Raw genomic sequence first — 21,229 nt, forward strand, 5'->3', positions numbered from 1 at the left:
TCTTCATAACGTTGAAGAAAACCCTCCAGGAGGCCCGCGTCACTGCTGCGGTAGACTGGCTGCTTCCGGTCTGATTAACTAGGGATCCATGAGACTCACGCAGCTCCCCTCCCATGGCCCTCCCGTAGCCCACAGCGTTCAGGGGCACTCACCAGACTGCCACTGAGAAGTCTGCAATAAAAGACACTCCGTCTTCTCCTACCAACGCATCAACAGGCTCCAAACTTTCCCAAGCTCTAGACTCATTAGACCTTATTTTATTTTATTCTACTTTATTGTATTTTACTTAGTGATAGGGTCTCTCTGTCGCCCAGGCTGCAGTGCGTTGGCACAATTATAGCTCACTGCAGCCTCCAGCTCCTGGGCTCAAGTGATCCTCCTGTCTCAGCCTTCTAAGTAGCTGGGACTACAAGTACATGCCACCATGCCTGCTAATTTTTTTCATTTTTGTAGAGCTAGGGTCTTGCTGCGTTGCCCAGGCTGGTCTCAAAATCCTGGCCTCAAGTGATCCTCTTGCCTGAGTCTCCCAAAGCTCTGGGATTACAGGTGTGAGTCATCACACCCAGCCCTGTGTTCCTTTTAAATTCCAGAATCAAAGGGCAAACCATCACTCAATCAGCAAGTACTTACTTCCACAGGGCACCATAAGGAAGACCAAGAAGATCCACTTTATCCCTTTGCAGCCCTGGGTCCCAAAGTGGACATCTGCTAGCACTGCTGATGGCAGTCCCATTGCCAGTTCTGGGTAGGTTTTCTAAAGGCAACTATCTTTGTGATGGCCCATGCACCTCTCAAAGCCCCATTCTCTTGTTTGAGCTGATTGCCTGATGTGTGTAGAGCTGACTGCCTGATATGTGTCAAGCTGACCCTATCACCTTGGTTACAAAGCCATAAAATCCCAGGGTTGCAAGAGACCTCAAAGAGGTTTCTTCTGCCCCCTCCCAAAATCTAACCCCATCCACTATGAACTCCTCTTGAGTCAAATATATAGTTCTTATTTCAACATGCCATGCCCAGTGAAAGCTCAATAAATATTTACTGATGGTGGTGCCCATGATGAATTAACAGCCAAAGCTATAAAATTAAAGTTTCACACAAGGAGAAACCCCAGTGAGAAAGAAACTGCTAAATAAAATTTACAATTTTTCAAAATGACAAGTGTTCACACACACACATGGTGTGGCAGACAGATGACCACCATTCTCTACCTCGCCTATTCCAGGAATCGGAAAACAAGAAAGTACTTCTCACAGAATATTCCTGCCTCCGTGGAGGGTGTGCTCAGCTTCTCAGAGGCCAATCAGCCTAGCCTGTCAGGATGTGCCTGGCCCTGGACCAAGCGTCTCACATTGCCTCCTTGCTGGAACCAAAAGCCAATGCAACAAAAACACAAAAACAAAATGGCGCTGTTTAGGGCTTTATCCAGTGCCCCAAATGGGCTAAAGTAAACACAAGAATATATCCAATTCTGAGGATGCTAAAACTTCAAGAAGGACAGACAGCTTAAAGGAGAATCCTTAACAAGATAATACACACCTAGAAAGAAAGGCTAGGATGTGTAGCCATAAGGAAGACAAGAACTTTGAGATGTATTGAGTAGAGACCAGTCATCACGATCACAGCCAACCCTTGCAGCCCTTCCCCTGCCCCAGTGTGTTTATAGACATGAACACGCTGATTGCAGGTCTAAGAGCCTCCATGGTTCTTTTTAGAACCAACTGACAGAGCTAGCTTTTTTCTTTCCCCAGCTCCCTGGGTTTCCTTGCATTGCGGCATGGAAGCACCAAAGCTCACTTACCGCTTTTCTTTCTCCATCCCATGTGACTTAGCAGGAGCTCATAGGAACTGCTCAATCAAGATCTTCTCATACCGAGCCACAGAGCTATCTGGATGTCAGGCAGAAAAGGGCCCTGCAACTCCTGATACCAAACCAGAGAGGACTGTTTACAAGCTGATCAGGTTCGTGGGCTAAAGAAAACCTCAGCAACTTGGAAGGGGGAAAACAGAGACGGCCTTGAAGAAATGGATTAGACCAGGCTAGACAACATAGCAAGACTATCTCTACAAAAATTTTAAAAATTAGCCAGGCATGGTGACATGTGCCTGCAGTCCCAGCTACTCAGGAAGTTGAGGCAGGAGAATCATTTGAGCCCAGGAGTTTGAGGCTGCAATGAACTGTGATTGCACCACTGCACTTTAGCCTGGGTGAAAAAAAGAACAAGAAAAAAGAAAGAAGGAAAGGTAAGGGAATAGTTTCGAGTTTGTGCTAATCTTATGAAGTTAAGTGAGATCGTACCCCCAGATTCTCTCCCACCAGAGGGAGCTGGTTGGAGCCTGGTTTTGCATTAGCCTAAAGTGTTCTGATGCAGCACACCGTGGGGCTGGAGAGGGTTGGGTGGAGCTGGAGCAGACATAGAAAGGGAAAGCCCTTGAAAACCACAGACAGTGTCTTAGGAGGACAATTCCACCCTGCCCTTTCCCAGGTCCAGCCCTTCGGGCAATGTTGCAAAAGATCCCCCAAAAGAGCTTCTGCCTGGAGCAGGTCAGGAGCTGCAGTGTGGGGGTTCTAGGCCTGTGCTGCCTCTTCCAGGCTTCCCCTGGACACTAAGCCATTCTCTCTTTTCCAGTTCTTGTTCCTTGTCCAATCCTCGAGAACCTCCTATTTAAAAACTATGCTGGTGTTTGACCAGGTAACCAGAAATTTAGAAGACAGAGAGAGAGGCTGGGCACGATGGCTCACGCCTGTAATCCCAGCACTTTGAGAGGCCGAGATGGGAGGATCACTCGAGCCCAGGAGTTCGAGACCAACCTAGGCAACAGAGTGAGACCTCATCTCTACTAAAACTGATGAGAATAAATAAATAAATTAACTGGGCATGGTGGCACATGCCTGTAGCCCCAGCTACTCAGGAGGCTGAAGCAGGAGGATTGTTGAGCCCAGGAGTCTGAGGTTGCAGTGAGCTACGTTGCTGGGTGACAGAGTGAGACCTCTAGAAAATTTAAAAAAAAAAAAAAAAGACAGGTTGGGGGAGCGGGGAATCTATGAAGCTACGGACAACGAACAGCTCATGGCATCACCCTATCCTCGACTCAGTAGAGTTCTTCTTGCAGGAAGACCACATCATGTCCATGGACAGAAAGACAACACCCACAGTCCACTTGGCAGCACTCACTGGGCTCTTCCCAGCCCAGGCCTGTCTTCCCTGGCTGCTGAAGGTGGTCTCATGATTCCGCTCTAATTTTTGGTGTGTGTTCCTGCCCAAATGGGGTGTCTGGTCTTGTCATGGCCAGTGTTTGCTGCAGAAGAGGACCTGGTACACTTTTATAGGAACCCAGTGGTTCCCTGGGGCCAGACTCTAATGCTGTCCAGATGCAGAAAAACAGAAGGGCCATTCAAAAACAACCGAAATATCAACACACTTTGAAAGCAGTCTGTTAGCACTTGCCATAAGCACAATAAACAAAACAATGAAACCATCAGAAAGCACCGTGAGACAGTCCGGCTTTAGGAACTTGGCTTTGATGGCTTAGAAAAGCAAAGAAAGGGGGCAGAACCAGTTCCCACTTGGGCTGAGGCTTGTTTATTCTGCTTATCTGAAGTCAGAGCTAACAATCCTCATCTCGATGAAAGGACCTAGAAGTTTCTCCCTCGCAACTGGCCCCTCTGCAGAGTGGGGCGGCCTTCTGCAAGTGGTCAGTTTCTGCATGTGACCCATAAAACACCCATTTTATAACAGGACTCCCGAACGTTGAAAGACCCTTGTTTCCTCTGTGTTCTGTCAACAGATGAGTGAGCTCAACAAACAAGAGCGTCGGCTGGAGCCCTTACCTGGGTGGGCTGGTGGGAGGGAACCCTGAGGCAGGGTTCCAGTTGCCCCCTCCTCAGCAGCTAGCTACCCTAACCCTAGGTGAGTCTGAGCAGCAACCGAGGGGGCTGTTGGTTCTGCCCAAGGCCCCACTGCTGAGACATTTGTCCTGCTTTGGAGGGAGAGACCGACCGAAAGAGAAATGTCACCCGTCTGCCCAGCAGACACCGCACACCATCTTCCAATCTGAGCTGCGGAGCTGGAGCTGGGCCTGTCCCCCCAGGTGAAATGAGGCCGCCTGTTCACCACAGTCACTCAGGGTTATTTCCCACTGTCTCCACGGCGCAGGCTTTGCTTAATTCCCAAAGTGGGTGCTGGCCAACTCATCTATCAAATTACCCTGCCAGTGATTTAAGTGAGCTTAGTTCATTTGGGTGCCGTCCTCTTGCCTTTTGACTCTTAGTCAAGTAAAATAGGGGATTAACCAAAGGGGCGTAGGGGTACCTGACGTGGCTGTCTGCTGGGGGAGGCTGGAGGGCACCGGAAGTCAATGTGCCCCGATGGCAAGGTGAGAGCCTGGGAGACCCAGGACATGGGCTCAGGTGCTCTGCTGTGCCCTACAACCGTAGGTCCCTGTCACGCATCCCCCCGCCCCCCGCAACACACACACACACAGTGGCCCTTAGTCTCCTAAGCCCCATGGGTAGATGAGTCAGAAGACTCTACTTTGTTCTTCCTTCCTAATTGAAAAAGGGGGAAAAAAAACAGAACAAAGGCACTAAACATACCTAGAGCAGGAACTCTTCCTTTTCTGCTCCAGGCCTGAAGACTGCAGTCTGCTTTACCATTATCCTCTTTCTTCTCTGTAGAATGTGTGCAGTGTCTGCCAGTTCAGTATGAATCCAGCTGTTTACCTGGAACAGACTATTACCGATTCAGCAACAATCAGTAAAAATTTAATGTGCCCAATTGCCACCCTTTAACTCCTTCCCATATCTGAACGGATGGGGATAATCTTGAGACCCAACCCCCAACTTCCCCAGATGCCTTTCGATCTATTGTAAATGCCACTCCCAGCACGAAGGGCCTACCCCCTCCACTGCTGTCTCGCCGGATGGGGACCAAAACAGCAAAGCCCAAGAGGCTTAGGCTCGGGTGCCTTCCAGAGTGGCCACCTTTCCATTGATTGGCTTCCTGTGGCACAGAAACATCCATAGGATACGGATTTTTGGAGTGAGAAACTTGTGATTCAAACCCCATCTTTAGCCCACATTAGCAGTCGGGCTCTTGATGGCTAATTCATCTAGTGTAAGGACTAAAAGAGGTCACGTCTAGCCAGGACCAAAGCACAGCCCAGCACAGAGTACGTGCAATAAATATTAGCTGCTTTATTCTCATCTTTGCCAAAATTCAGCTGTCCATCAATCCACAGACAAGTATTTGTCAGACGCCAATTAAGCGCCCAACACAATGGGACTTCAAAGGATACAGATAAATAAATCAAGATCACTGCCTTGGAGGCACTCCCAGGATAATGGAGAAGATAAGCAGATCTTTAGAGAGAGAAAATGCTTTGACAACACAGACTGACATTCGTATGGGGGCCAAAGGGGCCTATACCAGCTTAGAGTCATCCCCATGGTGCTGCTCCTTCTTGACTAGGTGACCAGGGGTCAGTTACCTAACCCCTCTCAGTCTTGGGTTCCTCATCTGTAAAATGAGGAAAATAACATCTATCTTATCGGGCTGTTGTAAGGATGACATTAAATTAAATAATTTAATTGAATAATTTAAATTGAATAAGTTAATTTAACATGACCCTTATCAGCTGTGTAACCTCCTATGGGAAATGTGGATAATAACTGACCTGTTAGCCAGGTGTGGTGTGGCACACCTGTAGTCCCAGCTACCTGGGAGGCTGAGGTGGGAGGATCCCTTGAGCCCAGAAGGTCAAGGCCGCAGTGAGCCATGACAGTACCTCTGCGCTCCAGCCTGGGTGACAGAGTGAGACCCTGTCTCAAACAATAATTATAAAATAATTGCCCTCCTTTGTAGGGATGTTCTACAGATTAAGTTTGTTAATACATGTAAAGCTGTTACTACCCTCTAGGATGTAAGTGCCCTGAGGGAAGGATTTTAGTGTGTTTTATGCACGGATACATTCCAAATAGAACAGGGCCTGGTACACAGTAAATAATACTAGTTGACTGAATTAACTGTTGAGTGCCTTAGGGGAACAGAGCCATTCCAAGAAGGCTTCCTGGAGGAGGCAATGCAGAAAGGTGAGCAGGAGTTATCTAAGCTGAGAAGATGGAGGGGGCTACCGCAGAGGAAATAGGCAGGATCCAGGACCAAGCACAGGGGAACAGGAAGCCTCAAGCAATCTAGCATTTGCAGAATAAAAAGTACAAGTCAGGCAGGGTCAGGAGGTAGAGGTCCTCTTCCAAATGGTCCAGTGGTTGATCTTCACCGGGCCAAGCACAAACACACCCAAGACACATACCCGGGAGAAATGCGAGCATCTGGAAAAAAAACAACCTCCATCGGCCCCTCCTGAGGCCTCCAAGTCACTGGACCTGATTCAGGAGAGCAGAAATAGCATTTCCTGGGAGCCCTTCGCCTCTGGGGAAGGTCCGGTCACCAGGGACCCTAACCCAGCTGTCTGCGAGATTTCCAGCTCACTTGGAGAAGGAGGCAACCATGCCTGTGAACTCTGACCCCATCAATCCCAGCAGGAGCTGGGGAAGAATTTACATCTTCAAAGGTCCTGCTAAATGTTAGCCAACAGCCTCCTCCCAGCCCCCAGCCCTCACCTCCTCACCCTCTGGGCCACCAGGGGTCAGGAACTAGGGTCACACCTGGCCAGGCCTAGTCAGGGCCCAGATTCCATCCAGCATCTCATCAGCAGAGCCATCTTGCTCCCTCCCTGCCACACCCCTTTGCCTCCACACCCACACTTGGACCAGGAGCTGGGAAGACAACGGCCACCGCGTAAGGGGGCTTCAGACAGGGGCTCGGGCTGCCCACCCTGGAAAGAGTCCTGGGTCCTGGATCAAACCAGGGAGTGAGACAGGCCCTTAGACCAGGGTCAGCTCCAGAGACTGCCCCATCAAATAGGTTTCAGCGACCTCTCCCTGACCCCCAGTAAACTCCAGTTGTTCCTCTGATCTCCTGGAGACAAGGAGACCTGTTAACTTTTACCAGACGCCTTTGACAAGGGCACTAAGAAGAACCTGGGAGGGTGATTTGCTCACGTGTCAGAGCTCGGACCAGCGGTCACTCTGACCAGCTCCAGTCAGCCCTGGAGCTCAGGCCATAATACCTGCCCCTTCTCATGGGCCACAGGAGGTGTGAGGACAGGGCTCTGGGCCCAGCAAGCCAAAAGGGGAGCCCAGGCCCTCAGGATCACCCCACACTGGCCAATGACTTGGGTCCTACCTCAGCTTTCAGTTTCCCCTGCGGATGGCTCTCAGGACATAGTGGCCTCAGTTCACAGCCCTAAGCAGGGGCTGCCCTGGTGATTTTGCAGATGAGCATTTAAGAGCATCCCCCTAGAGGCGGGAGCTTACTGTGGCAGACTGCAGCCCCGAGATCCGTGGCTCTGAGTTGCCACTGTTGACCTTCGTCCATGTGGAGACCATTTCCCAGCTGGTGCTGGGGAAGGGCCAGGGACAAAGCCAGTGGCACCTCCAGACTTGCCTCCCTGCCCTGCCTCTTCCATCCCAGCTCCATCAAAGTCCCCACAGCTTCTCCCTGAAGGGGAGCAAGCACTGGCAGGTATAGTAGACCTAAAGCCTCAGGGGCTCTGCCAATCATGAGCTGTGTGGCCTGGGAAAATCACTCAGCCTTTCTGTGCCTCAGTTTCCTCACTTGCAAAACAGTGGACAGAAGGTCTCCAAGATCCCTACAGTTTTACCTTCTCTGACGCCAAGATTCCTCCACTCCCATCCCCTTTAAAACTCTTCTGTTCCTACCAAAGAACTTTATAGCCATGGGAGATTACCCAGTTTAAGCCCTTTATTTTAAAAATGAGATAGCTGGAATCATGAGCTGAGTGGCGGGGAGTGAGATGCCTCAGGGCAGAGCCCGGCCTGGAATCCAGGCCTCCTAGGACTTTGATCTCTATGCCTGGCCAGCTGTAGGCTCAAAATCCCCTCCGGAAGTCACCTCCTCAGAAGGTGCACATCAAAATTTGCCTGGCATCCAAGACCTACCCACCCACTGGCCTGCCACTAGTCTGCGCTCTAACTGCCCCCGGGACCACCTCCCTCTCTAACCTGATTCACTTGCTGTCCCCAGCAGGTCCTGGGCTCAGTCTGGTCCTGGGCCTCTGCTTGGCAAGGCCCTGCACAGATCACCCCACACCCTCTCCTTGCCTCAAAGCTTCCTCCCTAGCTGCCTCCCTGCCCTTCTACCTGATCTCCCACAGGCCCTGTGTCTGAGTCCTGGTTGCTTGCTTCAGCTCTTCAGCTCAATCTTAAATACACTCCACCTCCCACCTTCTCTACACAGCCCACAGGCAGTGGGTTGCATTGGTTTGGAGCTACACATAGCGCCTGGCAGCCTGGGGTTGAATCCTGGCCCTACCACTCACTAGCCACACGGCCTTGGGAGAGCTACTGATTCCCTGGTGCCTCCGTTTCTTCTTATGGAAAGGGCATAACAGGAGTTCCTAGCTCAGCCTGTCACTGTAAATACATGCAATCACCTAAAACAGTGCCTGGCACGTAATGTGCACGTGTGTGCATGTGTGCATGTGTTATGTTTCATGTGTATCTATTTCCCAACTGGACTACAAGTTTCTCTGAGTTCAGATATAAAAATGTATTTCAGGCCAGGCTTGGTGGCTCACACCTGTTACCTCAGTACTTTGGGAGGCCAAGGCAGGAAGATTGCTTGAGCCCAGAAGTTCAAGATCAGACCAGCCTGAGCAACATGGTGAAACCTCATCTCTTTAAAAAAAAAAAAAAAGATGTTTTAATTAGCCAGGCATGCTAGCATGCACCTCTAGTTCCAGCTACTCAGGAGGCTAAGGTGGGAGGATCACTTGAGCTCAGGAATTTGAAGCTATAAGGAGTTCTGATCGCAGCACTGCACTCCAGCCTGGGGGACAGAACAGGACCCTGTCTCTAAAACATATACATACATATAAAATAATAATCGACTTCTTGCTACCTTCTAGAACTTTGGTGGTGCAAGTGAAGGAGGCATTCAAAACTGGATGGACAGTTCTGTAAGAACTCTAGGGCTAGGGGCGGCTCAACACTGGGATGAACTAGCTTGAGACTGGAATGCCACCCATCAGCACACTTACAGGACTTCGGGACATCACAGTCTCCCATCAGAGGATTCCCCAAGCCATGAAGATTCCCCTTAAAATTCTAAATGCCCCTTGCCATCTCCTATCCCCAGCGGAGCCCTTTACATAAATTCTGTTGCTCCACCTGCTCTGCTTGGTGCCCAGCCCCGCCCCTTCCTGCTCCCCGCACCCCATAGACAAAAGACTGTGGCTGATTGATGATGACAGTGACCCACCACTGACCCTTCCAACACAGTCCCACTGCTGCCCATGAGGTGCTCAGCCCACAGCCTCCAGGGTTGTTTGAAATGCAGACCCCCACCCTATGGGGCTGCTGGTTTTCTTCCACGTGTGAAGTGGGATCTTTGATGTGTGCTCTACTGGGGTCTCTCCAAAGGTCTGGGTCCTGGGATCACTGCCTACAGCAGCCTAATCACCAGTCTGCCTTTATGTGGTTCAAGGCATGAGGCTAGACAGATCTGAGTTCCAACCCCGACTTTGGGGCACAGTTACCAACTCTGTGCTTCTCCCATCTCTGAACCTCAGATTCCTTATTGTGAAGAAGAGACATAAGGTATGGCCCAGAGAATCACTGGAAGGTTTAAATTAGATAATACATCAAGCTTTGGCCACAAGGAGGACACATTGTAATCAATAAATGATTTTAGCCATAGTGAACAGGAGGAGGCTGAGGAGGAGGAGGAATAGAAGGGGGAGGAGGAGGAAAGGGAGGAGAAAAAGGAGGAGGAAGAGATGGAGGAAAAAGAAGAGGAGATGGAGGAGGAAAAGGAGGGGGAGGTGGAGGAAGAAGAATAAGAGATAGAAGAGAAAGAGGAGGAGATGGAGGAAAGAGAAGAGGAGATGGAGGAGGAGATAGAGGAAGAAGAAGAGATGGAGGAAAAAGAGGAGGAGGAGATGGAGGAAAGAGAAGAGGAGATGGAGGAAGAAGAAGAGGAGATGGAGGAGGAAGAGGAGGAGGACATGGAAGATAAAGAAGAGGAGATGGAGAAGGAAGAGAAGGGGAAGGAGAAGGAATAAGAGAAGGAGGAGGAGGAAAAGAAGGAATGGGAGGAGATGGAGGAGGAAGATAATGAGGAGGAGGAAAAGAAGGAGGGAGAGAAGATGGAAGAGGGAGAGAAGTTGGAGGAGGAAGTGAATGCAGAGGGATGAAGATGGAGGAGGAGGAGAAGAGAAGGTTGTTGTAATCATGGAAAGGCGGGGGGTTGTCTGTGAGGACTCACTTTGACTCATTCTGTCCTTCTTCTTCCTCTTATACTAACCCCCTTGATCTTCCTTCCCCCAGAAGAGAGGCATGCCAAGCATCTTCCTTTTGCATGCACACACACACACACACACACACACACACACAGAGCATGTTACCAGCAGCTTTTTATTTAACTTTCTCCCTGCCCAGAGCTTCTCTCACTGGCTCTTTGGGACAAGCCAGCGCCGTGGAGCTGTCTCTTTTTCATTTCTTAGCCTCACTGGCCATTCCAGGTATTGCTGATGGGACTCATGGCCCTTACAGCCAAGCTGCCCAAGACTCGACTTGCTTTTTAAAAAAAAAAAAAGAAAATCTATTTCCACTAAACCACTGAGCATTTCATATGTCATAATTTTAAAGCCACTTGTTTACCCATTTCTTCCGTTTATTTGCCTAGTCCTTAAGAAATATTTGGTTGATGTGATTTCTTGGAACCAACTGTTGGTGCCCAACTGAAAGGGACAGAGGCCTCTGGACTTGGAAGTTCCGCTGAGGATGAGGGCGGCCGCCATTTTGAAACGAACAGACTCCAAGAGCACGTTCCACTGGGCCTGCCCCCGCGATCTTCCACAGATTTCCGTGAAATGTGACCCATGAATAGCAGTTACCTGGAGAGAGAGCTCTGAAGCCGATGAAACCAGTAGAGCCACTGAAGGCACCTGGTACCTGCGCTGCAGGGAGTACAGAAGAGAGAATCAGAAACACACCTGCGATGTCATTCCCATGAGGCCACTTACAGCGGGCAAAACATGGCTTGAGAAGAGGGGGTGGGTGACTGGGGCAGGCAGGAAAGTAGAATCATGTTTGCATTTTAGAGGAAAGAAGGGTTGGCCTACTGCAGATTTCCAGCCCCATGGCCATGCATTTTCTCTCCACCGCTCTCTAATCTCTCTCTCCCTCCAGATATACCTCTCTTTCTTCCTCTCTCTCCTCCCAGCCTCTTTCTCTCTTTCTGCTCCCTTCTTCTCTCCGTTGACCTACCTCTGAGTTCCAGCCCAGCCCCACAAGCCCTACATTTGCTTTTTCTCTTCCCTCCTCCTCCTCCCTCTCTCTCTCTCTCTTTCTCTCTCTTAGGCCTCGCTCATGGGGACGTTAATGACATGAGAAACCAGACTTTGTATACTCTTCATGGTAAGGGAATGAGGAGGGACAGATGAAAGCCCAGGATGAAAGAACGTTGCAAGGCTAGAATGAGATAACCTCGTTAAAGAATGCCCATAAACATCTCTGAGAAACACCTTCCCCTGGAAAGGCAATGGTGAAGGAGGAGATTTTTTTCAGGCATCCATTCCAGGAAGCTCATAGGACAAAGAGATTTTTCCCTGAAAGAACCCCAGAGATGCAACTTTGTCTCTACTCTCTCGTCCCCACATCCCAGGACGTTCAGAGCAGGGACGATGGGGCCGTGATGGGGAGAGGGCCTGGGGGTGAGGAGCTTTAAGAACTGAAATATAGAGGCCCCAAGCAGAAGCACTCATCTACTCCCCCTGGAGCAAAATGAACCCAGGGAGGAGGAGGAAGAGGGTGAGGGGAGCTTTCCAAGCTGAAGGAGTCGCTGAGTTAAATTACAGGGGCCTGGGAGGGATGATTAACAGCTCTCATGGTTTTCTGCTTCACAGCCATTACTCACTCTAAACCTGAGGCTTCTCGGTTACATAGCCCAGCGCGGGCCGACCATTTTTTCCATTGACTGAAAACACATTCCGACTGAAAACAAACTTTGGATCCCCGAGGCTTGGCAGGCCCTGGGTCCTCCTCCATATTTAATCAACGGGAAGCTAAACACTTTCAATCTGTGATGGCTCATTTGGACGGGGTCTCGGGGCTTTTGCTTGGTGCCAGATATAATAACTCTCCTTTCTCTTTTCTAAGGCCTATTTTATAATTTTGCTGTTTTTCAATGTCAAGCCCGTCTTTTGAAGAATTTTTATTGGATTTCCTGCTAGACTTCAACGAGGATTTTTCTTGCTTTGGCAGAAATATCAAGCAGAACAGGGGAAAAACTCAATCGTCATCTTGGAAAGTCGCGATGGCGTGTGTGTGTGTGTGTGTGTGTGTGTGTGTGTGTGTGTGTGGAGGGGGGAGTCCTTTGTTTGCACACAAACAGGTTTCTGGAATGCTGGAGCCCCAGTTGCCGGCTTCGAGGGGCCCTCTAACTTCTGAGTCATGGGGTGAAAGTTGACATGGCAAGGCAAATGGATGTGGGAAGAGAGAGGAAGTTGGAACAGGATAAGGAGGAGAGAGGCATGAGTGTGTGAAACAGCTCAGGGCAGTTAGGATTCTACTCTCGGCCCCGGGCACAAACTATGACACCACCAGGCACAAAAACTGCTGGGGCATTGAAGGCCAGGGAGACACTGCCCACTCGGGGCAGCAGGCAGACTCTTACCCAACAGCATGGCCCCCTCAGAGCTGGCAAAACCCCAAGAAGGGGCAGGAAGGCCCCGTCCCAGAGGCTGCCATTATACTAGCATAGCCGTGGGCTGTGTGCCTGCTCAGGGCAACGCTGAGATCTTTAATTTTTCTTCACAGAGATTATTCCCCAGAGGAAGCAGCTTGCCAGTGAATGACAGCTTTTGTTTGCTCATGTTTTCCTCTCCTCCCAGAGTCAACTTTCAGAATATACCAGGATGTTCCCTCTCACTTGACTTTCTTTTCTTTTCTTTTCTTTTCTTTTTCCCCACTGGAGGAGAGGGGAGGCTCCACAGCATATTATCCAAAGGCGAGGGGGGTGGGTTTTTTTGTCCAACAGTGAGAGAGGGGAGAGAGGGGCCATTGATCTTTTTGTGTTTTACGTTTTTACTTCTCATGCTGAGATGTAACGGCACTTCATACCTCCTCGGTCGCTGTTGTCTTCACAATGCACAGAACATGTGCCATGTCATCTCATCCTGCTCTTCCTACACAACCATTCCATGGGGCAATACTGGTTTTGGAATTGCCATTTTAGAAGTGAGCAAACAAGACTCAGATCAAGTGACCCAGCTCAAGTCTCATGGGCAGGAAGTGGACAAACCAAGGTCTGAACCAAAGTTAGTGGTTTTTCTACCAGGCTACAAAATGCAATGTTGCAGGGATCTGCCTGCCCCATGAGTGAGTCCTCTCCCCGTGATGGGTAGAGTTCTCAGTGTAGATTGCCTGGGGCAGAACACACTGAGAGTTGCATGGCAACTTTTACCCCATCCACCAACTACAGATCAAAGTCGCTGCAGGCCAGTCTATGAGACCAGGCGTCCAAAGCATCTAAGCCACTGCTCCCGACTCCTTCCACTTCCAGTGGTAAAAAGGACTCAAATAGACTCAATTCACAAACGTTCTATGGAATGCCCACTCAGGGCTAGAATATTGAAGGATTTGGTGCAAGGAAAAGATACCCTCCCTGCTCTTAAGGAGTTTACAGTCCAGATGAGGAGACAAAGCAAGCAGAGAACCCTAGATCATTACAACTGCTAAGAACCTTGGAGATCAGCCATCTAAACCCCGTGTTTAGCCGTAAGGATATGGGACAGTTCAGGAAACTGAGGAATGGATCAAGAGGGGCAATAGTAAACAGTGTTGCATTTCATGCTGAAGAGTACAATGGGGCGGTTGGCGCAGTGGCTTACATCTGTAATCCCAGCACCTATGGAGACCAAGGCGGGAGGATCACTTGAGCTCAGAAGATTGAGACCAGCCTGGGCAACATAAAGAGACTGTGTCTCTACAAAAAAGTGTTTTTTAAAAAATTAGCCAGGTGTGGTGGCGTACATCTGTAGTCCCAGCTACTTGGGAGTCTGACGGTTGGAGGATGGCTTGAGCCCAGGAGGTTGAGGCTGCAGTGAGCCGTAATCATGCCATTGCACTCCATCCTGGGCTACAGAGGGAGACCCTGTCTCAAAAGAAAAAAAAAAGAGTGTGGTGGGGTCTGCAAGCTGGTCAGAGAATGCTAATTGGTCCGGACACATTCTAGAAGAACATAAAATTTGGTCTCCATCTTGAAGCATATGTAGATGGACAGAAAGACAGGAGCCACAAAAGCAGAAGGAAGAAGGCAGACTAAAGTCTAGTGTGTCTGTGGGACAGTGAAGGGCTGGACTCGAGAGATAGGGAGGAGAGGAAAAAACCAAGGCTGAAAATTTGGATGAAGCCAGACCCTGGAGGATCTTCAGCAGTCAGGAGGAACATGCATGCAAAGCCAGAGAGAAGATACTTGATGGTCAGCGTTTCCGGGCTTACTGACCAGTGAAACCCTGGTCCTGTAATTCTCTAAGCTCCAGACCTACCAACCCATCTAAATTGACACCTCCGGAGGCTGGGGGCACACAGAGGTCCTACTGCACACTGTGCTCTGAGTCTGGATTGAGTAGTGCTGCCGCGGGGTTCACCTAGAGCAGCACATTCAGGTCATCTGGCCTCCCACCCACCGTTCACCCTTTTCTCATTCCTGCAGCCACCACCTCCGTGTTTCTGTGAGCTCCTAAACCCCAGCCCCTCCTCCCTGGCTCTCCAGGAGGTCCCAGGCAAGGACTGGTTTGACCAAGCTGAAAGAGCAAAGAGTAAAAAAGCCAGGGAGGAGGAGGCTGCTCTGGGGTCAGTAGGATCTCACATTGGCAGACTGGGACATCAGAGAGGAGGACAGCAGAGACACTCACAGTGAATGGGCATCTGGGGCCAAATTTCTCTAGTGCACGGCGACCCTAAGGGCACGAAAGCCGGAAGAGGACCTCACTGTGTCCCTGGCCTCCTGCTGCACTCCTGTGGCTTGAACATCTCCATCAACTGTTGCTCTTTTTTACCTTGTGCCTCACTTTACCCATTTTAGCCTAAAAACAAGAACGTCTGCCCTCTTCCTTCTTAACCAAGACTGAGATGAGGACAGGTCAGACCCTTCAGACCCATGGTTTCAGGGACCAGGTGTGGCAGCTGTTGCAGCTAAAACTCACAGTGACCGTAGTAATGTTGTCGTTTCTCTGCTTCCAAAAACAAAGCGTGTCTGTGTTCATTAACAGCGCTTTGTTCTTCTAGCAGTTCCAACCTGAACGAGAAGCACGACCTCCTGGGGTTACATCAGCAGCCTGGCCTTCCATCTTCCTCCTCTAAAGAAACATTCCTGCCACCCTGAGCATCAAGGCCTCGGGTTCCTAAAGCCCAAGACGCTTCTTCTCATTTACTTCCCTCGAGGAAGAAAGACCAGCCCATCCACCCTCATTTCCCACCCAAGGGCACCGCGAATGAAGCTTGCCCACCCAACCAGGCCACCGCCATTAATTTCTCTCTGCCCTGCTCTTACATTCTCCTCAAGGTTTTCAGTCCCCTAGAGAGGCTCCCTTCCCTCTTTTCTTTCCCCGTCTTTCTTTTTTCCTTCCTCCAGCCCCCATTTTCACCTCCCTCCACCATTGTTTGAGGTTAAGAAGCATGCTACGGTGTTCCATAAATTACTTGGCAAGAGTAGACAACAAAAACAAAATATAATTCAGATTACAGTCACCCTCCCGCTGAAATGATAGTTTATTAAATAAATGGCGATGCTGCCTATCAACCTTGCTGGCAACTGGTCCTCTCATATTCATCTTTCTGGGGATGATTTAGGATCCACCTGGGTCCTCCGAGAAGATTCTCCCATCATTTCCTTCCCATCTCTCTGGATCATGCTGCTGGGCTTGGCGCAGTTGACAAATTCCCCAAGTAATCCCTCAAAAGATTGGAGAAATGCTCCGAACGCTCCATTAAATTTATTTTCCATGCTTTAAGAGACCCAAAACTATGTCCAATAAATAAGTGTTCCCTGTGATTTACTGAAATGCTCCTCTGATTTAAAGTTATAGGGGGAAAAATATGGCGCCCCTGGGAGAGAAGGACCAGCCTCGCAAGTGAGACCAGATGTGAGATTTCTGCCCGGGGAGGGGAGAAGAGGGGGAAAAACCAACCCAAGTGGTGGAGGTTTGAAAGTGACAATGTCTGAACCCAGGTTCTCGGCTTTAACATAAAAAGTCCCCAGTTGAACATTCTTTCTCACAAAATTTATTGTGGTTGTAGTTAGAGGGGGAACCATCAAAAGAGTAATTCTGGCCCTTGTTTTGCAGAGCTCTTTTGATAAATATGATACTTAGAAATATGCCTCCCACTAGACAGAAAAGCCATATAGTTAAAATGAAGTAATCTGTCAGTAAACTCGCTAGAATCAAAGCCAAAATGAAACCTGTAAAAGGAGAAAGGGGAAAAAAATCTCCACTTAGAAACGTTTGAGTCAAGCAGGGGAGAAGGTAGAGATTAAGAATTGTCCTTTATTCAGATATTTTTATCTACGGAGTTAAAAGCGGAGATTTATTTTTAAAAGGGGCTATTTATGTTCCAATCTCCAACAGATGGGTCTGTGTTCCTGCCTCGCTCATGCAGCTCAGGCTCAGCAAAAAAACAGCTTCTCTTCTCAGCTGAAACTTACCCAAAAGAAGGAGGAATAAAAACTTTGGGAAACAAATGTAACCTTTAGAGCTGCTTGGTAAATATTGGAACTGTTTACAATGGAGGCCCAGATGTGTCAAAACCGAGAAACAAACAGGAACCGGGAAAAGCAGATGTGAAGACTAGACATGTCTACATGTTAACCATGTATTGCATATGTGTATGTGTGCACACGTGTCACTCATGTACTGATTCCCAAAGGACTGGATAACTTCTGCCAAGAAAATTTCCACTGGCTAAGAGACATCATCCATAGGTTATCCCAAATAGTCCTATCTTAGGAGTCCATTTCTCAGAGTCCCTCTTCACGTGATCAATCACTTGTTTAGAAAATCTTTCTCATGGTCAGTAACAGAAAATTTTTACAGTAGCGCCACTGGTGAAATTACCCTCAAAGCATTTCTTACACCAAAAGAAACCAAATTTCATGACTGCATCAGCGACTGGGCTAGCCACTCAGGAAACAGGTTCCCAAGCCTTCAAGAGCTGCCAAGCCATCCCAGAATAAAGCGCCGCTCCTCACCCAGCAGCAGGCTCTGGTCTGTGCAGCTTCCACAAGGCCTCGTCCCAGGAAAAGCCTCCCTGCTTCCCAGGGACTTCCCCATTCCTGTCCCCAAAACAACGCCCGAGGCTGCCAGCCTAGAGAAAGGGAAGTCCCCACCACCCCGTCCCAGGGTGGGAGGCAGGAAGACATTTACCCCACCTGCCCGACAAAAAGATTAAGACCCACAGTGTGTATACAGCCTCGGGCCAATTACAGTTTTCAAATTCTCCACTCCCTCCACTGGCATTTGTCCCAGAGTGAAATGTGCCTAAAATGAACAGGAGAAAGGGGATAACAGAGGGGTGTCAGGGAAGGGGTCTTAAATATCAGATGACCCCAAATCTGATGCTGGTTCTGCCATAAAGTGTCTATGTGACCTGAGACCAGTGGCTTCACCAACCGGAACCCCAGTTTCTTCCATCTGTGGGAAGCGTTGAACCGAATGACCTCCTGTTTCTCAGACTCCCAGAGTGTGAGAGTCTGGTCCCTTTCTCAGGCCCCAGAGCCTCCCCCGCTCCACGGCACCCCTGCAGGTCTGGACAGAGCTGGAGGGTGTGGGGTTGGAACGGCACCTGTGTTTACAATGGTACAATCTGCAGTTTACTGTAATAAAATCATTTAATACATTCATAATTTTTTTGGCAAGGGGTTGTGTTTATGGTGAGCAAGACAGAGAGGGAATGATTGACTAGGGCTGATTAAAACGATAAATCAAAAACGAAGGCGGGAGGACACGAAGAGCACAAAGCCACAGGCAAATCCAATTTAAGTCTCAGGCTCGGTGTCTGTGTGGGAACAGCTTGGCCTGAGGATGAGCCGACCCTGGGGGTGGGGGCCCCGGGCCAGGGTGGGAGTGATGGGGCACAGAATCTGGCAACTCAAGCCAACAGGGTTTATCTTCACCCGTCTGAGAAATCAGGAAATGGTTTTCATTTCCTTGGGCCTCTATCTTCAAAAGGATTTAGGAGAGCTGGAGAATAAAGGAGAGTGTGTGTGTGTGTGTATGTGTGTGTCAGTCACATACGTGTGCATCCAGGTAGAATAATTTGAGCAAGACCTAGAGGGACTTTCCAGAATCAAAACTGTCTTTAAAGAAGAAAACTATCCTACAAATAAAGTATCTGAAACTCCACTGCTAGCAAGGATTAGCAAACACTTCTGACCTTGCAAATGCTGTCCTTCAGTAACTGAGTGCCTACTGCATGACAGGCACTGTGCTGGGGCAGAAACTATAACAGATTGTTCACTCGACAAATAATGAGCAAGTCCAAGCACTGTCCTAGGCCCCAGGGATAGAAGAATGAAAAAAGAATCTCCGACCGCATAGAACTGCTCTTGTGGGCATTTACCTGCTTGTGAATTAAGCACTACGTTTGCCCCGGAAAAGCAGGCTTCCAGTCAACAGTTGCCTATACAATAGTGTGATAAATGCTATAACCCAAAAGTGTACAAAGGGTCATTAATACTGAGAGGTTGAATTCTGATCCAGGTCTTTATTATTATTATTATTGAACCCTTCTCACTCTCTGACCTCACTGTTCCATCGTTCCACACCCTGCTTCCATACGGACCCATTGTTTAGCTCCCAAATATAAGTGAAAACATGAGGTATTTGTCTTTCTGTGTCTGAGTTGTTTTATGTGGTGTCCTCCAATCCCATCCATTTTGCTGCAGAAGACCTGAATTCATTCTTTTTTACACCTGAATACTATTCCATTGTGTATATCTACCACATTTCCTTTATCTAATCATCCATTGATGGACACTCAGGTTGATTCCACAGCCTTGCTATCATGAATATTGCTGCGATAAACATACGCATGCAGATATCTTTTTGATATACTGATTTCTTTTCCTTTGGGTAGAATCCCAGTAGTGGGATTGCTAAATTGAATGGTAGTTCTGTTTTCAGTTCTTTAAGAAATCTCCATAATGTTCTCCATAGTGGTTGTACTAATTTACATTCCCACCAACAGTGTATAAGGGTTCCCTTTTCTCCACATCCTCTCCAACATCTGTTTAGGGTTTTTTTTATTTTGTTTTGATCTGTTTTGTTTTTATCTTTTTAATAATCTGAGCTGGGGCTGGGCATGGTCATCCCAGTAATCCCAGCGCTTTGGGATGCCAAGGCAGGAGGATCCTTTGAGGTCAGGAGTTCGAGACCAGCCTGAGCAAAACAGTGAGACCCCATCTCCACAAAAACTAAAACATTAGCTGGGTGTGGTGGCATGCACCTGTGTGGTCCCAGCTACTTGGGAAGTTGAGGCGGGAAGATCGCTTGAGCCCAGGAATTTGAGGCTACAGTGAGCTATGATCACACTACTGCACCCCAGCCTGGGCAACAGAGCAAGACTCTGTCTCAAAATAATAATTGTAATAATAATAATGTGAGCTGGATCTTAAAGGGTGAGAAGAATCACCCTTTCACAGCCAGAAAAGGACAGTGCTCCAGACAGAGATCACCACATTAGTGAAGGCATGGAGCTTTGGAAGGGCTTCTGTTAGGAAGGGGAAGAATCCAAATGCCTAGGAAGGGCTAGGTATTACATTGCTTGTCTGGTTACCAGCTAATTCCTTGGTTAGTTATTTAACAGCTCTCTGAGAGCACGTCTTCAAAAAAAAGAGGTCAGGAGCCTAGGATTTCGGAGGCTGTTGGGAGATGGGTTGGATAGAGAAGTCAAGACAAACTTCACTTACTTCATAACTTTGCATAGGATGGTGTGGTAGAAACAACTACTGACCACCAAAGATTCATGCTCCCACAACACCATGTTGAGTTGCTTCTTGGGAGCAGATGCCCAGTCTACAATTTTCACCACCCACACACACACCCCAGCCCATGCAGCTAGTGCAGTCCACATGACTGGGTCTCACCAACGGAACATGGGCATAAGGGTCATGCATCACGTCCAGGCCAACGTGGTGTTAGTCTCCAGTGTGCTGTCTCTCCACCCACAGAGAACGCGAAAGTATCCAATGTACTCCCTGGATACAGACCTCTCCATGAGACCTCAGAAGTCAGGTGTTAAAGATGGTGGCATCACAAAATGGCGGCAAGGAGCTCTTCAGGGAGCCACCTTGTGATCCCTGAAGAAGGAGTATAACCTCATGGTAAGGCAGCACCCTCAGCAGAGGGCAAGTTCTAGAGAAGGAAACACAGCTGTGAATCATCTGCAGAGAACAAACATGCAGCTATAGGCAAGGGAGTTTATGGAAGGAGCTGAAGGGAGCTGTATGGAAGATAGACCACAGCAGCCACCACAGTCCACAGTCCACAGTCCACATTGCTGCTGGGATTCATTCACTTAGTCTAAGTCATGCCACCTGGGAACAGCTCCTGCAGGATTTCAGTTCATCTCCTTTCCTAGAGAAATCAAACTCCAGTCCCAACTGTTATAATCCATACTCACCATCCCCCTCCTCTACTACCTATTCCAAATGCCCCTCAGCCCCCACTAGCACCTTTACTGATCTAGGTGGCTTTCTTGGTGGGGTGGCCCAAACCCACATCTTTGAGGGGACTGAGCCCAGGGTCACCATGCCCTTCTCAGGATATGGCTGCTGTACTTGTCCATTTCCTATCAAAATTAGACAGGGGGATGCCACGAGACATCCTGGGGACTATCATATTCTTCCCTGGCCCCTGTCGTGTGTCAGCAGCCCTAGTGGCCTGATCATTGGGGTCAATTGCACCTGACAGATTGGTGATATCTGTCCTAGCTTTCTCATCTCTTGGCATAAGGAGCCTGAAGTGGCCAGGCATTGGTCATAGCTAGAGCGGACTGGGATTCTTGCATTGCTCCCCAGTTGAAGCACTCCCCATCTAGGAAGCAACACCTTTAGCCCCACATGACATTGAGAAGAAGAAATTCCCC

The 21,229-nt window shown here is 48.9% G+C and overlaps 1 long non-coding RNA gene across 1 annotated transcript in view; it reads right to left on the reverse strand.

The window, feature by feature from the left end:
* LOC114680228 (uncharacterized) overlaps positions 1 to 18,702 on the reverse strand; it is a 164,730-nt gene extending 146,028 nt beyond the window's left edge. The window contains exons 1-2 of the long non-coding RNA XR_013396886.1: positions 10,978 to 18,702; positions 4,595 to 4,730 (exon numbers count right to left, since the gene is read on the reverse strand). This is a non-coding gene — a long non-coding RNA (uncharacterized LOC114680228). The remainder of the gene's footprint in view (positions 1 to 4,594; positions 4,731 to 10,977) is intronic.
* Between the last annotated feature and the right edge of the window lie 2,527 nt (positions 18,703 to 21,229).

Source organism: Macaca mulatta, chromosome 8 (genome assembly GCF_049350105.2).
Source record: "Macaca mulatta isolate MMU2019108-1 chromosome 8, T2T-MMU8v2.0, whole genome shotgun sequence".
NCBI classification, from domain to species: domain Eukaryota; kingdom Metazoa; phylum Chordata; class Mammalia; order Primates; family Cercopithecidae; genus Macaca; species Macaca mulatta.